Genomic DNA, 23,775 nt, shown 5'->3' with positions numbered 1-23,775 from the left:
AGACATTTATAAGCCTAGCCCAAATTTTTGTGGCTTACGCCACTCCTTATATGAAAAAATACTGTGCCCATTAGTTTGTTGTGCCTCTGTCCAGCAGTGACACAGAGATGATTCCCGGGGTAAACCTACGATCTCCCATCCACAGGTCAAGATTTCTCTTGAACAGAGCCAGCGAGGTGCTCTGCCTCACATGGACCGGGATTTTATTCCACAGCATAGGGAGTCTCTGAGTGATAAATCTATCCCTCAAGCACATCCTATTTATATCCGTGCTAAGGTTTAAGTCACTTTCTCTAGTGGTTTTGGTGGATTTGGATTTTTTGAGGTGGAGCATGTCCATTAATTCCGGGTTGGACATGGCCTTGTATGTCAGGCACATGTCACCTCTGAGCAGACGGTATGCAACTGAATAGAGCTGGAGTTTCTTCAATCTGGCAGCATATGACAGATTTTGGAGTCGCTTTATCCTTTTGGTGAGGAACTTTTGGGGTCTCTCCAATTGCTGCAGATGTCGGGTGAGATACATCCCGAATGGGGCATTGTACTCGATCATTGGTCTGATAAGTGAAGAGTACAGGGAACAATGACCTCACTAGATCTGGATGTGAATCCTTCATGATCAGGTGGGCAATGTAGAAGGTCTTTCTAACCACTTTAGCAATGTGAGTGTCAAAAGAAAGGCCACTGTCAACCTGGGTCCCCAGGTCCCTGATAACCTCTTCTGTGCTTAGTGGATTGCCACCTATATGGTAGCTTGGGGTTACCTTGTTTTTCCCGAAGGGTATGACTATACATTTTTTGGCGTTTAACTTCAGGCCATGGCTCTGGCACCAGCTATCTGTTTCCGTGAATCCCTTCTGAAGGATATCCGTGTCCGATGCACTTTCCACTATGGCGCCCAGTTTGCAGTCGTCTGCAAACTTTGTCAGCCAAATGTATGTAAGTTGTAGTGTGTGGCATTGCAGACAGCAACCAGTGCCAGTATATGTCATGTGGTGGTTAAACACTGTGGGACTGAGCTACAGGCAGTGAGGCCTGCTACAGCTATACGGCCTGAGGACAGCAAAATGCATTCTGCACAACACTGTACAATATTATTACATAACCGTATGTCTCACAACTGTTGCATAATTGACATCCCCACCATGAAAGGTGGGCAGTACATGTGACTATATGTGCATCTATATGTACAGCAATGGATGTATACATGTATGTGTGTGTGTCAGAAGGGAACATGGGACACAGTTGGACAGTTTGCCTCCCCTTTGGTAATCACAGTGCCACACTAGTCTTGTAATCTGTCTATGTGGTACGTGTTATCACAAAAGGTGTGTCATCTAGGGAAATATAAGTAAGTGTTCCCCTCTACTCATCACAATGCCCCATGTGGTATGTACCTCACATGACAACTACAGCAAGTGGAAAGGCCACAGACATACCTCACAAAGAGTAATGCTGCCCTCAAACACATGCCCTATGCAGACTGACTCACAAAACCACAGCTAGAGTGCATTGCATACCACCCACCCAGAGGTTACCTCTGCCGGACATACAGCGGTATGTCACACCCATAGCAGTCGGCCAACCACCATGTCAACACCTCACAATCCCTCCGGGCTACATGACCTAGGGCCCTAATCCTCGCCACCTCACTAAACATCACATGCTGGAGGTACAGGTTCCTATCCACAAATATGCCATACTCTGGACTAAACCACCCAGCATTAACAAGCAAGGCTCCTCATTAGCAGATGTCATACATACCCCTGATAATTGTTTGGGAGATAGGTAATATGCCCTGGGATTCACCTCTGTCTATCCGATTGACAGGAGCAAGTGAAATCACATTACATGTGTGTCAAAGGCCAGGGTAGCATATGGCTAGAATGATCTAGGCGATAGGGCCAATAGCGTATTACCTACCTATTACACAATGACACACACATGTACTCAATGCAATACCTGCTATGTGAGGTGGAATGAGTGTGACAGTGAATGTGTGCAAGGTCTGTAAAGGTGTGATAGCTTAGTGTGAGGTTGTTTCTGTCATGGTAGTTTGTGTTCTAAGTGTGAGGCTAGAGAAAGATGTGTCAGTTATTGGGGTGCAGACATAGTAGGATGGCATATGTTGTGACACAGTTCCTTGTGTATGACTGTGGTGTCTCATTGTAAGCTGAAGCAATACATGTATGCTCAGTAAGTGGTACTGCTGGTGAATCCAGCTCACATATGAACTGTTGTACCACCTGAAGCTGTAGGCCTAAACAGCACAGTATGGTGTATGTTCACATTCCCTGGTAACACTGTCTTGTGTGTTTACTGTAGTCTGCACAGATTACATACCTCAGGCATAGGTATCTGTAAGTAGGGGCACACAGTACTGTAAGGTACACAGGTAATGCTCATCTGTGTCGGCATACATTTGTGTGTTGTATGTATGTCTGATGTGTGTGTAATGATGCCTGCACCATGCCCACAATCACATGTGTGTTACAGGGTATGTGTGTGTACCTAGCAAAATGTATACTCTGTTACAGCAGTATGCCAGCTATATTAACAACCGTGCACATATGTTAGGTAGGGGTATGGCATCAACGACTAGGGTGGTTTACTGGTAATACTGTAAATGTACTTTACATTCATTGCATTGGATGACATATTTCTTCATGCATTAGCTTGATATATACCCCTGTGGCGAGGATGTGCATTGTATCCCAAACAGTGTGCCGACTACTGGTGTATACTGGTTTGTTATATGGAGTGTGGCAGGCACTATCAGCCAGTTGTGGGCTGAGCCCTGATATGTGGTATTGAACATGTGTATCCTCTGACAGACAAACAGATGCTATATATGGCAGTTAAGTGATATCTGTACTTAATAATGTTAAGTGTGCCACATGACTTACTCACACATATCATTTAATTGTCTTCCAGGGTTATGGCTCATCAACGCAATCCATCATATACAGCTGCGGAGGAACAGGAAATACACAACATCCTGGTGCAGCACTATACACTGCTGTTTTCCAGGGCCAGCCAGCACCAGCATGAGCGTACTGCACTGTGGCAAGATCTTGTTCGTCGGGTAAATGACATAGGCATGCAAAACCGGACATATGAGCAGGTACGCCATCACTGCAGTGATTTAATTAGACATGTCCGGCAGCGTGCACCTGATATCCATAGACAACAGCTTGCCACAGGTGGTGGGGTGGCCATATATCCCCCCCTCACCAGAGTGGAGGAGCTGCTCCTAAGTGTGGTGACTCCTGGCCTACAGCAGCAACAGCATCACACATGTGTCATCATGGAGGCCGGAGCCACCCAGAATGATGACATGGAGCATGCAGGTAATATGCCTTAGCTGTAGACTACTGTTACCTGTATTGTTAGAATATGCATATGTGAGATGTGTACTGTGTGTTCAGCAGTTGTGCTGCCTATTGTGTAAAATACTGATATTTGGAATAGTATCTGTACACCTGTGACTGTTGACTGTTGTTCTACTGTAGTTTAGCACACTCACAGTAGCAATGCCACAGTTGTGGCCACTGACAAACTGTGTCATATTCTTGTAGGTCCCTCTGGTGTGACAGCAGGGCAGACGATACATGCTGGTGAGTTTGTTAACACTTTAATATTGGTAATGACATGTGCATGTCATAGGTGAGGTGTAGGCCATGTACACGTAACACACCTATGCATAATGCATGCTGTGCATGTTTGCTGTGAGACATTAAACATCTCAGTAAAGTCAGTAGCTGCCTCAATCACATGTAATGCACAGAGCAGCAGACATATTTGTGGCAACACTGTACTGCACATTGGATATGCATAGTTGCTACAGCTCTACACAACAGAACACGTTTATCATACGCAGTACACAAAAACATGCTACATTTGGCATTACCACACACCTGCTGTAAGATCCCACTTCAGAATCCCACATGTCATGCACACACACATGATGTACCTCAGGGGTAGAGGCTTATCATGGGGCTGTGCAACACTCTTCAACACATAACACAGTCATGTTAGGCAATGCTCCCTAATGGGCACCTCACACACCCATGTGCAAAGTGGCTGTGTAATTGTGAACATTGCCACGGCACTGCAGTTCAGGTACAGCATGCTAGGCAGTGGTCTTGCACACATTTGTAGCTGTGAGTTACCACAAGATGCATGATGATGATGGCACAGGGTACTACACCCCATCCAGTTACAGTGACCACAGTACTACTCATAGCAGTCATTGCTCTGCACCTCAATGTTGTGTGTGTGTAAACATATGCACCTATACACAATATGCATAGCATGTTGTGTGTGTGCTTACACATGCCAATATACACAATATGCACAACAGTCACCATCCGATCAAAGTGTCGCATATATGTCCTGGAATTCTAGTGGGTGTATAAGTCACATGAACACACATTGGGTATGTGTGGTGTTTAATGTTGCAGTCGTGTAGCATGCCATGCCATGGCTGGCACCAACATATCTGCAATATGTCCCACACTCGCCATAACCACTGTACACTGGCCAGGCCATGTCGAGCATTGTGATTCCTTCACGTTAACATGCACCACTCATCCTGTGTGTGTACATAGCATGCATGTGCTACACCTGTGCCCACTATTATCTGCTATGGACACAGACACTGTACTCAGACATGGAAATCTATGTATCACACAGATAACACATGCAGCCATGGCATGTATACCTGTGAGTGATGGTGCACAGGGCATTGCAGAGCTGATAATACTTGCACAGCAATGTTGTGTCCAGGTACACATTGTGTTCCAGAGTGTAGCCAATCACTGAACATCTACACAGTTGCATCAAAACCATGTACACTGCCATGAAATAGGGGTGTCTGCACTTGCACTGCAGGGTCTTGTGCAACACATATTCTGCATGCTGACATGTATGTGGTGACTGTTTGCCTTGTGATACTGACACCCACCTTCACCCACTATAGAGTATGTTTTGGATTGCTGGTGTATATGTGTATGTACTGTAGTGAGGAGTGTATATGTGTGCATGTGTGCATGTGTTCATGTGTGCATGTGTTCATGTGTGCATGTATGCATGTGTGCATGTGTGCATGCATCATGTGCAGACTGTAAAGTATTTTTCCTGTCTTCCTCTCACAGGTGCTGAGTTAGGGGTGGCCGAAAGCAGCAAGGAACCTGAAGCCACTGCCATGAATAGTGGTGATGATGAGACATGTATTCTGGCACAGGAAGGTTTGACAGGGTCTGTTGTTGGTCCGCCAATCGACAGTACACAGTGTTCAACCCCATCTATGCGCACACTCATACTGTCAATACATCCCTCATCCCCAGTGGCCATAGGCGAGGGACAGCATACAGTTGGCATTGACCAGGAGAGTGTGGTACCCATGGCACTTGCATCCCCTCACAGCAGCCATAGCTGGATTCCTGGAATGGTACCACATAGGCGGAGGTCCAGGGGTTTTCGGGGGAGTACCGCTGGTCGTATTTCCCCTGGCAGATGTGCCCTCACAGGTCTTACAATGTCCAGTATGTTCCGGGCTGTAATTCAGGCTCAGGCACATATGGAACGGTACACCAGACAGGGACTTAGGGTGCAGAGGGGCCATTACACCGCTATCAATGACAGCATCCGAGACCTTGCCGGTGCCATCCGGAATTACACCGAGGTTATTGATAGACGTTGGGGGGAGACAGTAGATGCCCTCCACAATATGTCTTCCATGAGCCAGGACCATGTGGGATGGTTGCGACATCGATGCGGACGCATGCCAGCAATAGCAACAGCTGGCAGTGGTCTCGGATGGCCCACAGTTCACAGCCGCTCCCGTGGTGGCAGTTCCAGCCCAGCCATGCTGGGGCTGGCCTGTCCATTGACCGTCCCAGTAGTCCACGTACACATGGCTCTGGCCAGTCCCAGCAGGGACATGGGTCCAGTCATCATACCTCTGCCTCTGATGACAGTACCCAGTCGAGGCTGGTACCCAATACTGTCCATAGCACCCCTGCCAGGCACAGGTACTGTGTCCATGGCTGGAGACAGTGATCTGTACAGCCTAGCATGTACAGTCTGTGGCTGTCCCACAAACTACCGTATATGGCAGCTACATGGTTGAGCTGTGTGCATGCAGACACACACACATTAACCAAACAACTAGGGCTCACACATACACACACACATTACATCAACGTTGGCCCATGCTGTACTGTTGTCCCTCAAACACACACACACACATACACACACACACACACACACACACACACACACAGACATGCTGATTGGATGGGTCAATGTCAGGCTCTGGCAAACAACAACACACCCTGTCCATATGATGATACCTGTGTCGCCTCCTGTTATCTGTAACATTGATGAAGGAACAGGCTAACATGGTGCTGATGCACAGGGTGACATTATAGCAGTGTAGCAATATTAGCAAGTTGTCAACAGGAAAGTGTAATGACATCCTTGTAGGTATGTCTGAGCAGGCATTATGCATCAAAGCTCTGATTGTCAATGTAGCATTGTTCACACCACTGTTAGGTCTGAGTATGTATTGTCCACCCATGTGCCACTTGGCTGAAGTGTAATGTGTTGCCAGCATGTGTTAGTGAGTGTACAGTACATGTGTGATGTGTGCAGTACAGATTAGCAAGTGTACATCTGTTAACATGGTGGGTGCGCACTGTCTGCATGTACGTGCATGGTGGACACATGGGACATGTGGCATACCCTGTTGTACACATTGTTAACATCTCATAGTAACTTTCAATGGCCAGTATGCATTCTACTACAGTTATGTACTAACATGGGTCCACGTGTGTGTATGACATGGGTTGACACTATGCTGTGGGTGATACTGTTAATATCTGTCAATGATTTGTGGTCTGGTAGTATACACAACCTCAACAGCATGACTATAAACAATCATTGGATGATGTCCTGACAAATGACACACAGTTGTAGGGAACTCAGTAACAGTTGGATCCTTCCGGTACTATACTCTAACACTAATCAGTGGCATTGACCGCCACCCATTCCTGGGATCACACCTGTTTGGCATATAGCCTCCTTAGGTACATGCAAACACACTAGGGATGTGTCCATCCACATCTGGAAATGCATGCATTGGCGAACAATGCATTCCCTGGATGGGACGCATATCCTACACAAGGGTGTCATACAGACAGATACCTGTTGTCTGATACATGCTGTATAGCAGTAAGCCGGCTATGGCATAGTCATCCACATTTACTATACATACTATCCCGTCAGTACCACTTCGATGGTAGACCTCAACATGTATGTTGGGTACCAATGTGTACATACAGCCTCGTGTTATGTCATGTGTCCCTTGGTATCCACATATCCATAGGTATTGTGGAGTCCCTTGGTGTATCACATAAGACATTAGAGGCTTGAATGCATCTCCACAAGGCAGTTGTACACCTATACAGACTGTCCATTATTGCCAGTTGTTGTGTATGAACATGTCTGACATATACCCTCACTCATACTACTCTTTAGTAACTGTCATGGGTGTGTGTGGCACAGATGTCCTTGGCCACAGATCACAACAGTGGACGGCCTTGTCACATACATACATATGTGACCTACAATCTGAGAAGCAGTGGCACAACCTGTCAATGGAAACAGATGTATTCATGTAGTATGCAGGCTTCACACCTATGTACTGATTGAGGGGACATGTACACATATATATTTGCCAAACAGATACCTAATGTGTGCAATGCACTTACTGTTTTAATCATAATATGTCCTACCATAGTAAAACCAAAACCCACACCGCATTGACCAACAGTGACACACACACTGTCAGTGTTTGCAAGATTCAAACCCCTACCTAACTATGTTATGATACCAGAGAGAGAAGCATTAACACGGCATGCTATTTGCTTTATTGGCTGGGTTCCCTTCTCCTGCTCTATTTGTAGGATGGTGACATCATCAGACTTTCCAAAGAGGAATGTACCTCTTTTAGTGAGTTTTCCCAGTCTCCAAAAAAGGGCACTCCTCTCAAAGGAAACTACACACATACACCCCCCCTCCCACACACACACACACCTACACACACACACACAGTCAGTATAGGACGGTGACATCATCAGACTTTCCAAAGAGGAATGTACCTCTTTTAGTGAGTTTTCCCAGTCTCCAAAAAAGGTACTCCTCTCAAAGGAAACTGCACACATACAGACACCCCCCCCACACACACACAGTCAGTGTTTGCAAGATTCAAGCCCCTACTTAACTATGTTATGATACTAGCGAGAGACACATTAACACAGCACACTATTTGATTTATTGGCTGGTTTCCCTTCTCCTGCTGTATTTATAGGATGGTGACATCATCAGACTGGACATGGTGATGTGTGTACACTTTGTTTTATGCCATTCCAGGAATGGTCCATGTGGGTCAGCAGGTGTCAACAGCTTGAACAGGACCTCATAATCCTTACCTTGTGTGATCTATCTGTGGACACATTGACATTCCTACATATGTCAACACATATTTATGCACAGCTTGTTTGTTTTGTGGATATTACATGTGTCTGGGATGTTGATAAAGGGCTATTCAAAGTCTATGTGAGACATGTGTAGCTGTGTTCAGTGATGTATGTCCTGGGTGGCTGCCTTGCAAACAGTCTAGCATGTTTGGGAACCATGATCCGCACATGAACATACCACAGTTGGTAGGGTTGTGTGCATGTCAGCTTCCAATAGCTCTGTTTATGACTTCAACCATGATGGACTCCATGACCTTGCAGATCAGACTTCATAGGCGTACTGGACTGTACTTCCCATAGTGTGTTGTGCACCAACATTTGCGGGGAGTGCCATATGTTGCTGTAACACATTCAACAGTTCCACATCCTGTGTAAGGGGTGAGGCTCAGCTGACTGTTCAGGTGCAGGATCTGTTTGTTCTGTAGTTCATGCATGACACATATTGGGAATCAATGTATTACACTTGCTGCCATGCTTTTGGCATTGGGGGTAGCTGCTCATCCATTCTACATGTGATATCTCCTGGTATGATGATATGGACTATCATCAGTGGGAGGTTGGTATGTATATATAGGCCTGTCTGTCAGGATGTCGGCATTGTCAGTCAGGTACAGCTGGCCCTGACTCAGGACATATATTGGTGTACATTGCTACTTATGACATAGCTGAAGGAGGTGTCATGATTCAGTCTGGACACCTTCTCAGCTACTCTTTCCAAAACACCAACAAACCTGAGCACTAATCCCTGTTATACTCTTTTACACACTTAACACACTACTGATCCTTTGTGATCAGGCTACAGAGTATGTCATCATAATATCCTGGCATGTCCAGGGGTTGGTTTCGTGTGTACTTTCCAGTCCAGCTGGTGAATATTGTGATGTTGACACAATGTCACGTCTGCCTCATGTACACAGACAACCCTCTCTTCCTCCCGACAAACTCAGATATATGTGTGAGATGCACCTATATAGACATACAGGGTGCTGAACTCTCTCAACCCATGACTGGCACAGTCTATCAGGTGGTGAAAGTAACCACACACACCACATATCAATCTCACATATCCTCTAGCGACAGCACTCAAACCACATTATCACACATAGACATGCTCGGATGCTGTAAATGAACTCTGCCTAAGCAGCAGAGACCTCCAAAGCAGACACACACACAATTGCTACTCCACTGCAATACCCACATATCACATAGTTCACAATGTCAGTGTGCCACACAGTCACTGCCCTTCGGGCTAAACATCACACCTAATACACTTGTAATAGGCAACACTTATTGTCAGACACACTGACTTACCACTCACCAGCCCAAACAAGGGAATAGTCACTTTGGGCTGTCTGTCGGGTGCCAGGATCTGCCACATAACACATGCAGTCAGGTCACTCCAAAGCAAGTAGAGGACTGGCACCATCATTGTCCACGCTGGTGCGTAAAACCTCAGATGTTACTCCCTGGACCACATGACATGATACATGGAGGAACACTCTGATCATGTAGCCCAGGCCAGAATGACCCTGACCTTGTCTAGCATCTTACACCCACCAATTATGATGTCACAGTATACAGACAAGCATATCACGTTTAACATAAATCCAAAAACGAACAGACGAAATAACTTCAAAAAAATGAATCGCTGGAAACACAAATCACGCTAGTCCAGGTAATAAAATTGAGAATTACTTTACTCAAATGTAAAATGTTAGCGCTTTCATGCACTAAATGTCTGCACTTCTTCAGACAAAATACATTATGCAAGTGGTTAACCTTTTATACAGACACATACCACAAGACCACTCCTGTTGAAATTTAATTGCTATTAATTAACTAGTTAGTTAGCTGTAGCTTACTTTGAAACTGTTGCCATCACAGAATGTGTTTCCTATTAAAACGACCAGCTTAAAAAAGTGATAAATATATCAATATGTTCAATGCAAAAATATATACATGTAAACAAATATTCACCTTGCTTATACATAGGTTTCCTTATATATTAGAGACATATTTTTGTATGAATTCACTAATATTCATTGTTACCTATGACGTACTTTGGATCAAGAACACATGCTTTTGAAATGAAAAAACATTTTCCCTATATCATTTTTTATATGTGTATATAATTCATTTCATAAAATTTTGAAAACTAAATTTATGTCTATCTATCTAAAGCTTTAATGTTTAATAAACATTTTATGGAACACATATCATTAATTCCTGGGAACGTGTAGGCATTTGTTTTTAATTGCCAAAGAAGTTCATGTTCTTGTAGTTTCAAGAACCATGCTCCCCCCCCTAGGATCTTTGGGAACTTGTTCAACCACATTGAATAGAAAGCTATGTGTATTGTTTTCTATTATGTGCCTTGCTAAAGCATTTGATGGATTTTGTTTTGTAATAGCATATGTATGTGCATAAATGCGGGTTTTTAAATGACGTTCTGTTTTTCCAAAGTAATATGCAGGACAATCTTTGCATTTAGCAAGGTAAACCACCCCCTGGCTTTCACAATTAAATTTATCGTTTATCCAATATTTAATACCCCTAACAGTAAATGTGGTACCTGTTTGAATGAATTTACAATACTTACAGTGTCCACACTTAAACATGCCTTTATTGACTTTAAAGTTTCTTAGAGGGGCCTCTAATAAATTCTTAATTGAGAATGCTTTTTTATATACAATTAAGGGTTTAAGCCCTAATGTGGAATGAAGCTGTTTGTCTTGTATAACACATTCCCAGTTGTTATACAAAACCCCACGAATTTGTGAGGCATTGGTGTTAAACTGAGTAAGAAAACTGGTATTGTAAATAGCCATATTTTGGCTTTTATTGTCATTGTGACCATTTTCTTCGTTTGTATTGTATTGACAAACAATGAAGTCATCGCTTGTATCCTTAAATATTGGACCTATTATTCCATGTTTCCTCTTGTTTTTAACTTCCCAATAAAGTGCGCTAACTAAGCGATTGGGATATCCTCTGTTAAAAAACATTTCACATAGTTGCCTACATTCGTCTTCGAACGCTGCGTCTGTTGAACACATGCGAGATGCTCTGACAAATTGTCCTTTAACTGCTCCTTTCTTTTGGGAGAATGGGTGGCAACTAGTGAAATGTAGGAAAGAGTTGCTGTATGATGGTTTCCTATATATTTTTGTAGTAAATGTACTATTCTGTATGTCTTTGGTAATATTGATGTCCAAAAAATTAATAGAAAATGGACTGAGTTCATATGTGAACTCCAAAAAGGTGGATAATGAATTCATAACATTTATTAATTGTGTAGCTTCTTCTTGTGTGCTGTTCACAATATCACGTTTAACAGTTGGCTAACAAATTGGTGTCATTCATAGGGGATACAGTGTCTGTCAGCCTGTGGTGACATGCTCGACATGCCACGTAGCTTCACTATGGACAGCTTGCACCTGTCACCCTTGGACTTTCGAATGCTGGCTAAGGCTCTTGCTACCACCATAGTGCCTTTTTTAAGCAGGGCTCAAAAGACAAACCCACCTCCATAGACATTACAGGTTAAATGAAACTAAGGGTAATGCTGCTCAACACCAGATGTGTTACCCTCATATTACGACCACTCAGGACTCTCATCAGTATGGAGGATAGCGATATCTGTGCACTAACAGACGCCTGGTTCAGGATCACTTATGCACACCAGCACTACCAGGTTATGTTTCATACCATGCTTTCTGACCACAAGACTTGGAACAGACAACACAACTAGGGGTAGTATCCATATACATCAAAGATACACACACCTCTGGGTTAGTAGCACTGCACAAAGCCTCACAGACCATACATATACAACTACCATTGTGCAAAACTGCCTTTCAGTTTGTTGCCTGCTACAGACCACCCTCCCAAACTCAGGAACCACACTCGGCTTTCATGGGAACTATGGAGAATATGAAGGTCTCCACAAACACCATTATATTGGATGACTTAAAACACACAAATATTGACTGGGGATACTACTCAAGCCCCAACACCCTCGCCCAACAGTCGCTACAATTTGTAGATTCATATGCTATGGCACAACCAGTCAGCATAGCCAGAAGGGGGAATACATATTAGACTTGATCATCACCAACATGGGGACTCTATGTTCCACACCAGCGATATACCCCTCATTGGTAAGGTCAGAACATACATGTATCTCACTGGACATACATACACCCTCCCCACACCCATCCTGGGTAATCTTGGTGAACTTCTCATGAGCCAATGTCTCACTTCACCAAAGCAAGGTGGTATCCTTCAGAGACCCTGAGACAGTGGCAAATACGGCTCAGACTGCTGAATCCTTTACATACACATTCTATGGACACCTAGTGGACTGCATGGATTGTGCTATCCCAAATAACAACAGGACTCACTCCTCCAATGGCAGGGGACCTGTCTGGTAGAGCCCAGCCATTAATAAGCTGTACAACGTCAGGAGGAAGCTACTACATGATAGAGTACAATCCCAGATGAGGAAGGCATCTGTGATCTGTACTAGCAGACAGCTACGATCATTCATGAACTTTTCTAAGGGCAGTTTCTACCAGACAATTACACCAGACACGTAGGACTATCACATAGCCTTCTTCAGTTATGTCAGGAACCTGGGTGGACACTCACTGATATGCTGTGAGTTACTGCATACTGACTAAACTTACCCTGAACCCACTGGCATTGCCAACATCCTGGCAAACAGGTTCAGTGCAGATGTCTCCCCCCCATCCCCCCTAAGGAACAACTATCCATCCCAACAGAGTGTAACCTCCCTGACATCACACAGTAACAAGTGAGTGCTGCCCTCCCCAAAGTATACATCACAGCATCAATGAGACCAGACGGTGTCCCGGCCTGTATCTTACAAGATCTTCATGACAAACGTAACCCTCACATTACATCACTGTTCAATATCAGAGTTACTACAGGATATGTACCCAAGGAATGGCGTACAGCGACAGTGGTCCCACTCCACAGAGTTGGTGCCACAACGGACCACAGACAATATTGCCCTATAAGCCTAACTAGCCTGTTCTGCAAAGCTATGGAGCGTATTGTCATGGAACTCATACACATAGACATCGGGAACCTACAGACACTGTGTCCTACACATTTCAGCGTTGTTGTGGGCAGATCTTGCCTCTTGTACCTGTTTGTATTCTTTAAACGGTTAACAGGTCCATCAATATAGGGACGGTTGTCCACACAGCCTACCTGAACCTTGCAAAACCCTTCAACACAATAACCCACTGGGACATTATGCATAGGCTCACCAGCGTCAATATGGACACATATCTCACACGATGGATTGCTACCTGGATCAGGGATAGCACCCACATGGTCAGAAATGCAGGTGCTATGTCTGACTATACACCAGTTACACATGGCATCCCACACTTCTCGGTCCTGGGACCTCTCTTGTTCAGTATATATTTGTCTGACCTACAGGCTACCACAGGGGGAATATGGCTGACCATGTTCGCACTTGACTGCAAACTGGGTGCCATAATCAACTCTCCAGCTGCCACATGCATACTCAAACAGGGTCTCAGAGAGATGGATGACTGGTGCCTGAGCCACGGCCTACAGCTAAATGCCATTAGTTGCATAGTCATCCCCTTTGGGAATAACAACATGCTCACACGTTACCACATAGGTAGTACTCCATTACATACGGTAGGAATTGTTAGGGGTTTGGGGACATGACTTGTTCTTACAGTTGCCTTTGACAATCACATTGCCAAAGTGGTTGGACAGACCTTCTATATAGGCCACCTTATCCCATATGGTTTCGCATCTAGATCAAGTGAGGTCATTGTGCCCCTATACTCATCACAACCATGCTTGGTTACAATGCCACGTTTGGGGTGTACCTTACCCGACACCTGCAGCAACTGTACTGGCCACAGAAGTTCCTCACCAAGCAGATCTAGGGACTCACACAGATGCCCTGCACAGTTCAGATGCAGTAACTCCAGCTCTACTCAGTCGCTTACCACCTACTCGGATATGATGTGTGCCTGTTGTTTACAGATATACCCAACCCAGAATTACTGGACATGTTCCACCTCAGGATATCTGACTCCCTTGGAACTACACACTCCAGGGACAAATACCTCAGCACAGATGTTAATAGGACATGCTTATAGGACATGCTGGAGGGACAGATTCTTATCCCAGAGGCTCCACTAACTCCGGATTGTAATCCCAGTTTCACATAGGCAGAGCCACCCACTGACCACCTACAGGAGACATCTTGACGACTGTATGGTGATCGTATGTTTACCCCTGGGATATCTTCTGTGTCCCTGCTAGACAGAGGCACACTAGCCTAAACGTACATGGGCTATCTTGTGTGACCTACTATTCACACGCACAGTGTAGTAATCTGACAGGGTTGCGAATGCCAAACACACTCTGGCTAGGCTTGTACATGCCCTAGGGCAGATAACCTAGTATCGACCTCTGAACCTATGCTAATGTTCGGGTTGCACAATGTTTATTGCTGATACTGTTTGCAGGTCTTTATCGTCTTTGCTTTACCAGTTTCTATGAACAACTTAGGTATCTGCAGAACATATTTGATTATGACAGGGTTCCGCTATATTATGTATGTGTCTGTTGTCATATAACTGTGTGCACAGGGCGGATTGCTGCATAGTGAGAGGTTCCTGGATTAACACATGCAACTGCCAGATATGTGTGGCTCACTGCTGTACTCAGATATGGCTTAAAGTGTGTGAGCATGCCCAGTTCAGGTTTTCTGTGTTTTGTTGCCTGACATTTGTCTCATTTATTCAAGTGTGTGAGCATGCCCAGGGTGACCTTTCAGTATGTTGCTATCTGAGGTCCACTACATTTGTTGATGTGTGTGAACATGACCAATATTAACATTTATACTGTGTGTGTTGGACGTCAGGTTCTGTTCTTACTGCAGGACTCACCTTTGTGTCATAACTCGACAGGGATTATGCTGTGTCTGCAGGGTTTCCATGAGATACTTTGCATAGACTTATCAACATTCCTTCATACAGGCTGACCACTGCAATACTGTCATGGTTTAGTGGTTCAGTACTTTAACTATAGTGCACAGTATCCTGGGTTCGAGGCCCATCACTGCTTTATATTTTCATACTGAGCAGACAAGACTGCTTAAGGGCCAGTTAAGCAAATATGAGCGTGTTGGCTTTTGTTCAGCTATGCCCTACTTGACCAGGCTTGTCCAACATTGCTCAATATTCACCAACATTGCTGGACATTGCCCAATATTACTCAACATTGACCACAGTTGTGCTAGTTGGTGTGTGCAATTTTGTTTGCATATACTAAATGATGGTAAATGCTGTTTAGCACTGCTTTATATTGCTTAACACATGGCAATCATGCCTCAGGTGGTGCTGCAGGGCTGCCTATGTCGGATGCACATACTACACTCCCTGTACATGTTTGAAAGCAGGTAGTGTCAACTTAGGCATCCCTTTTACTATATGTGCAAGTCAGAGAGAGGTATCATTTACAGAGTTCCTACTGAGCCAGTGTATGTGCTATGTGTTGCCTCTTTGCCAAGGCCAAAGCATACTGGGCACACCTCCTTCTGCCTAGTGGGGCAGGCTCAGGTTGTTCCTCCTCCGAGTCACGCTCTGCCTGTGATGGCCTTGACAATGGTGGGAGGCTGTTTGGCCCAGGCCTATGCTGGTCCTGCTGCAGCTGTTTTTGCATGATCATATTATGTAGCATAGCACATACCATGACAATTTGGGTACATGTAGTTGGAGAGTACTGCAAGGCTCCACCAGATGTGTCAAGGCACCGGAACCGTGACTTGAGCAGCCCAAACACATGCTCGGTTACATTACGTGTTTGTACGTGTACTTCATTATGGCATTCCTGTTCAGGTGTGTGTGTGTTTCTGATGGGTGTCATCAGCCATGGCTCCAGTGCATAGCCAGCATCCCCCACTAGGTCAACATGTGGGATGTCCCCATTGGCAAATGTCTGGTACAGCTGCGTCAGATGCCAGATATGGGAATCATGGTAGCTTCCAGGGCAGCCAGCACACACACACATTCAGTATTATGCCCTGGGTATCACACAAGACCTGGCAGTTGATGAAGGGGAAGCACTTGCGGATGAAGTAGACCCTACCCCACTCGCCAGCTGGTGCTTTGATGCGTATGTGCGTGCAGTCTATTGCACCCACTACCTCAGGGTATTCTGCTATTTGCTGGAAGAGACGCATATTGCTGGCCAATACCTCACGGGAATTGGGGAAATATACATGATCACCGACATGTGCTGACATGGCATCCAGGAACTGGTGCAGTACCTGGATGCTGATGCCTGTGATATCCCCATCTTATCACCGGTTGGTCTCTGGAAGGTACCGGGTGCTAATATTCTTAGGCCAACACATACCTTGGTTTCCACTGGGATGGGTTCCCCTCTGTTGGTTCTATGTGTGAGGTGTGGCCTGCACAGCTCAACAATTTGCTGCAGGAGGTTTCTGTCCACTCTATAGTGCTCCACTATCTCCAGCTCATGTAGCCCCTGTTAGGTTACCCTGGGCCTGTACATTCTTCTCCGTCTCCTCGCTGTGGGTTGTCCAGCAGCATTTCCATTGTCACCACCCTCAGCATGTTGCATATGTCACCTTATAACAGCAATGGCAACCCCTAACATTTCTTTGTCTCAGTAAAGCTTTTTCAGTTTTCACTTCTATTAGCTTACTGCAGTGTCTGTTGTGAGAAACATAATGGACTGTTGTTTGCAGAGTTTTAAGTGCTAGACTGGCTGGGCTAGTGTACTGCCTGTGTAATTGCCTGATTGTTGTCACCTGCTAGCTCTGCTAGTACTCCCTGGTAGCTTCCTACTATTTGTTGTGCTTCCTTTTTCCTTTCTGTTTCCTCGAGGGGGCAACGTCACTCACACAAGCGCAAACACGCTCACAGCAGCTGACATGCACGCACACATGCTTACACGGACTAAAACTTGCTTATTCGGGTTCAAACGTGTGCACACCAGCACAAACACGCTTACAACTCTTTAAACAGCCTTATACATGCTTACTCCGGCTTAAACGCATGCACTCACGCTTACACGCGCACACTCTGTCTTACTCGGGTTTACAGGCACGGATATGCGCGCATACCTGCTCAGCAAGAAACTTTGGTGTTATCCACGGCATACACCTTCCATTTCTTGCCTTTACCTAGCCTACCTGTTAACACACCTCTTTCCATGATGTGTAAATGACAGCTGACACATGCCACTCTGCTCCAATGAGCTTCGCTTTTTTCATGCATACCCCACTCGTGAAGTCACCTATCTTCTACTCTGTTACTCCCCTTATCCTACTCCTACACTCCACTGACTGTGCTCATTTGCTATGTAAACTTGCGATTCACTATCCTAACCCTCCTTTGCATAGGATTGCCTACTAATGCTTGGTTACATCTCTTAGACTGAGCTTCCCCCCTTAGCAACCTCTACTCGGTGGCCATGTTGTCTTCAGCCTGCCATTCCCTTGCATTGTACATTAACAATTTAACTAAGATCCACATTTGTGGGTTTTAATTTTTTGTTTTCTGGTTTTTAGAGCGCAGCACGTTTGCGTGGCGCTGGGTTACGCTTAAACATCAGAAATCGGAGGAAAAAAAATATATATTTTTTTTCATATTGCATCGGGAAACATTGCCAATGGCCGTATATTTGGCCATTGGCATGCTTCCTGCACTGGATGCAACCTTTATTTGGAGCTGTCACGGCTCCATTTTGCTATTTGCAGAATGGTACTCAGTTGTCAACTGAGTACATTTCTACAAATAACACTGCTCTTACTCGGACAGGTTTGGTTTTCCTGAATCGCAAATCTACCTCATTTGCATGCCTTTCACCTGCAATTGAGGTAATTTGCATATCCCAGCCCTGTCCATGTAAGAGCCATTTAGGAGCTCTCTTGCATGCCCCTGCAGGCTGTTCCTGGATCGCTCGTCGGACATGATGGCTGCACGGAGTCTTAATCTACTCTTAGCCTCTGTGCAAGCCATCGTGAATCCGGCCCAATGATAGTTGTTTATAAGCAATTATGAAAATAATCAGAATTTGTATATGCACTTAACACTTCAGACAAGTGACTTACAAACTTGTGCATGGTATCAAATGAAGTCTTAGATCAATACATCCACAACCCTTTTTTCCATGTTGCATGTGGGGTGGGGGTGTCACTTCAACAGTGACAATTATCTAGAGCCAAGGTTTACACCGCCGGGTGGCTAGCCCTGCTACAGTAAGTTCTTCACATTATTAAAAAGTTGTCATTGACATTTGCACTGAAAGTTGCACATATTAAGCTATTCAGTGTTATTTCTAAAGATAATTATACAATTAAGCATAGGTTTTCATATTTCTGTAAATTTCTCAATAAACATGCATACAGAAAAGAAGATTTTGAGTCATGTGAAAGCTTCTGTACGGTTAACAAAAGTGTTCTAGAGCTGTACAGTTTCTAAGATATGACAATTTGGTTTTGAATGTTTAATGACAATATAATTCTGGGTTTGTGTGCATTATAATATATGATAGTATTCATGGAAGGACTATAATTTGACAATTAGTATCATTACAAACAATACATGCTGATATGGGTGCTGTGTGCACAGTTGTAATAGCTTTTGCTGTTAACAAAATATTTAGATTTGTGTATCTTATCCTTTTCAAGCTGATACTTTAGAAAATGTTCCTGAAGGCAAGAGGGTATATAGGCTGCTAGAGTTGTGGCATTCCACACCATATTATGTGCCAATAAGCTAAAGTTGTTAGAAAACAAATTTTGAAGGGAATATTAGAAAAGTGTGGAAGACTGAAAAATAACTCTTATTACGCAACATATAACCATCAGGAGAGCATTATCCTCCCATGACTCCACTGCCAATGTGCACTTCACTTCATAAGTAGACTGAGGTATGGATTATGTTACAGTGGAAATAATAACTTGACCTTATTTCAGTATCATGACCTCCCTAACCTTAGTGAGTTTGAAAGATTTTTCTCCATATTTGCCATAGGATAAAAAGTATTATTTTTCTGCGGTTATACATGGCCCTAAGGGTTGTTCTCTGCAAATTATCACACACCATATGACCTCAGAAGGATGACGTTTTTTCTTTTATAAGCCAAGTTTGGGTATATGTATGGTTTGACAGGGTATTTTTGATAAGCGTCAAAGATGTAAAGTGGGAAAAGGGTGTAGGACAGAGATGTAAAAGGCAGCAGCATAGACAATACAAGGGGAGGTATTAAGGATTGAGCAGGAGGTAGTTGAGTGAAGAAGACAGACAGACAGACAGACATAAATGAACATGAACATGCCTTTTCATATTGATATAACACATACCAGTACATTAACAAGGGCATAGACAGAGGTCGACAGTAAACATTCTGTAGCTAGCATACTCCCCCACATAACTTTTTAGCAACCAGCTAACATACTTCTCCTAACAAACATCTCCCTCCAGTTAAGATGCACAAGTTACAAGGGGACACAATTGTACTGGTTTGCGCATCTAGGCTGACGAAAGGTCCTGGTGGTCATTAGCCTAGGCCATACTTATCAACCTATGAACCTATGATAGCAAGAGAAATTATATACATCTGAATGGGTTTGAATCTATGGCTGTGTCAGAATCAGAGCATAAGCCAGGGCTGCCACTGGCATGCTCAGAAGAAGGACAGAAAAGAAAAAAAAAATCACAGGTGAATGGAATATAGTTGTATAATGAACTACCTCTCCTCCAGACACATGACACAAATAGAGCACCACAGACATACCTTAGCAAAAGGATACAATGCCTACACACCATGTCCTACATGGACCAACTCAAAGCCTTGTCACTATACTCGGTATCTTACAGACTGGTAAGAAGTAACCTATCTAACATGCAAGGCTTCCCTTGACCCATTACAGTTAGATTTACTGCTCATCAGTGAGTCAAATGGCATCAGAAATACCCAGTCTAGTGATCTATTCATTGTCTGCAACATCAAGAGAATAGTTTGGAGGGACAGGTATATCTTGCAGAAGATATCACTGCTCTGAAACATACTCTCCATCAACATAAAACAAAGTTCATCCCTGTACATATTCAAGTATGACTTGGGTATATGGATTGGAAAGATAAAATTGACCTCAGGGCTGCCTCCAAACCATTAATGCATATAGGCAGCTCCTAAATAATTTGTTCCGTACATAGGTCCCCTCAAATTATCTATGGTATTTTCCCAGTTATTCTCATTAGGGGTAATATATAATTATTGATCATGGGGTAGGTAAGGCCAATCTCTAACCAAATGGGATATGTTAACTTGAGCACAAAAGAGAAACTGACTTGGCTTAAAATGGCCTGAAAGGGTAGCTAGCCTAGTACTTACCTATGAACATGTTAGATTCTCTACCAAGATCTGGCTGCAGTATGTAATACACCTGAATTAAGAAGCTCTTCATCCCACACACTATCCTGGACACATGCATTGGTAATAAGATTCAGGGCTTGCTGCACATACAATGTAAAACGTGTTGGCTTGGCTGCAGTTGCAGATGAGGCATTCATGATTCTACAGGCCAGAGTCCACATATTTAAAAGAAGAAAAACACTGACAGACAAGGCGTTCAAGAACTTACTATATCAGTAAATTTAAGCATACAAACTTGTGATTTGATGTGGTTACATTTGTAGTTAACACATTTTAATCACAACTTATATTCCATTTATCAGCATTACATCAAGAATCACACATAATTAAAGCCAATTACTAACACAATTATATGCTTCTAATACTTACAGAGAGAAACTTAAGGCAAGGAGAATGTTTTTATATGTAGAAAACAGATATAAGCATCCTACATGTACTATTACTTAAAATAAAATAAGAAAAGTAGAAAAATAATAATTCTAGAAAGGCTTATTTAAGTATATGAGTCCATAGCCTAAGGCTATTTAAGGTGATTAGAAATTGATGAGTGCAGTCCTCAGGTACCTGTATCCAACATCACATTTTGAGGTTCATAGGTTCATACTAGGCTATCTGCCCTAGGGCATTTATAAGCCTAGCCAGAATGTGTTTGGCTTTCGCCACCCATTTTAAATTTATTTTGCTATGCCCTTTTTCGAGGTTAGTATACTGTGCCTCTGTCTAACAGTGACACAGAAGTGATACCCGGGGTAAACCTACGATCTCCCATCCACTCATCAAGATTCCTCTTGAAGAGAGTCAATGAGAGACTCTGCCTAACCTGGACTGGGATTTTATTCCAGAGTGAAGGGAGCCTCTGGGTTATAAATCTGTCCCTCCAGCATGTCCTATTTATTTCAGTGCTGAGGTTCAAGTCTCTCGAGCGCGTAGCTCCATGGGATTTGGATTTTCTGAGGTGCAGCATGTCCATTAATTCCGGGTTGGACATGGCTTTATACGTCAGGCACAGATCGCCTCTGAACAGGTGGTATGCCACTGAGTAGAGCTGGAGTTTATTTAACCGGGCAGCATATGGCATCTGTTTGAGCCCTTTGATCCTCTTGGTGAGGTACTTTTGGGGTCTTTCCAGTTGCTGCGGGTGTCTGGTAAGGTACATCCCAAAAGGGGCATTGTACTCAATTATGGGCCTGATGAGGGATGAGTAAAGAGGCACGATGACCTCCGCTGATCTAGATGTGAATCCCTTCATGATTAGGTGGGCTATATAAAATGTTTTTCTAACCACTTTGGCCACATGGTTGTCAAATGAGAGATTGCTATCAACTTGGGTCCCCAGGTCCCTAATTACTTCTTCTGTACTTAATGGATTACCATCTATGTGGTAATTTGTGGGAACTTTGTTTTTGCCAAAGGGGATGACTATACATTTTTTGGAATTTAGCTTGAGGCCATGGCTCTGGCACCAGTTGTCTGTTTCTATGAGGCCCTTTTGGAGGATGCTTGTGTCGGCTGGAGAGTCGATTATGGCACCCAGTTTGCAGTCATCTGCAAACTTGGTCAGCCACAGTCCTTCCGTGTTGGCCTGTACCTCCGAGAAATATATACCAAACAAGAGAGGTCTCAGGACTGAGCCTTGTGGGACACCACTTGTAACTGGTTTGGAGTCTGACATGGCTCCAGCAATTCTAACCATGTGGGTTCTGTCCTTGAGCCAGTTTGCAATCCATCTAGTGACATAGGGATTTATATTTAAGCTGGTGAGCTTATCTATAATGCCCGAGTGGGGTATTGTATCGAAGGCTTTTGCGAGGTCCAGGTAGGCTGTGTGAACCACCTTCCCCTTGTCAATGGCCTTGGTGACTGTTTCAAAGAAATCAACCAGGTTTAAGAGGCAGGATCTGCCCTTAACAAAGCCGAACTGGGTAGGATCCAGTGTCTGTAGGTCCCCAATATCTTTATTTATGAGGTCCATGATGATCCTTTCCATAGCTTTGCAGACCAAGCTAGTCAGGCTTATGGGGCAATAGTTTCCAGGATCCATTGAGGCACCACCTTTATGGAGAGGGACCACTGTTGCTGTACACCACACTTTGGGCACATATCCTGTAGTAAGGCTGAGACTGAACAGTAGTTTTATGTTTGGGTTTAGCTCTTCTTCGAGTTCATGTAGGACACAGCCCGGGACACCGTCTGGTCCCATTGATGCTGTGTTTTTTGCTTTGGAGAGGGCGGCTCTTACCTGAGCATCTGAGATGTCAGGGGGGCAGCACTCTGCTGGGATAGATATTTGCCCTTTTGGTGGGGAGGGGGGGGAGAAGTTTGCGCTGAACCTGTCAGCTAGGATGTTGGCAATGTCTGTGGGTTCAGTGTATTTTTTGTCATTTTGGACTAATTCTGAGCATATCTTACCACCCAGGTTCCTAACATAACTAAAGAAAGCCTTGTGATTATCCTTAGTGTCCTGTGCAATTTTTCTCTCGAAGCTGGCCTTAGACAATTTTATGAGTGCCCGTAGATTTTTGCTAATACTGATCAGCGATGCCTTCCCTTTTTGGGATTTTGCTCTATCATTTAGTAGCTTCCTCCTTCTATTGTATAGTTTGTTTGTGGCTGGGGTCCACCAGACAGGATGTCTGCCTTTGGAGAATTGGGTCTTGGTGTTATTTGGGATCGCATGATCCATGCATTCCTGAAGGTGTTCATAGAATGCATTTATAAAGGATTCTGCGGTCTGGGCCGC

The sequence above is a fragment of the Protopterus annectens genome, chromosome 1.part1 (genome assembly GCF_019279795.1).
Source record: "Protopterus annectens isolate FY-2018-M chromosome 1.part1, PAN1.0, whole genome shotgun sequence".
NCBI classification, from domain to species: domain Eukaryota; kingdom Metazoa; phylum Chordata; order Ceratodontiformes; family Protopteridae; genus Protopterus; species Protopterus annectens.
This window is presented reverse-complemented; position numbering follows the sequence as displayed.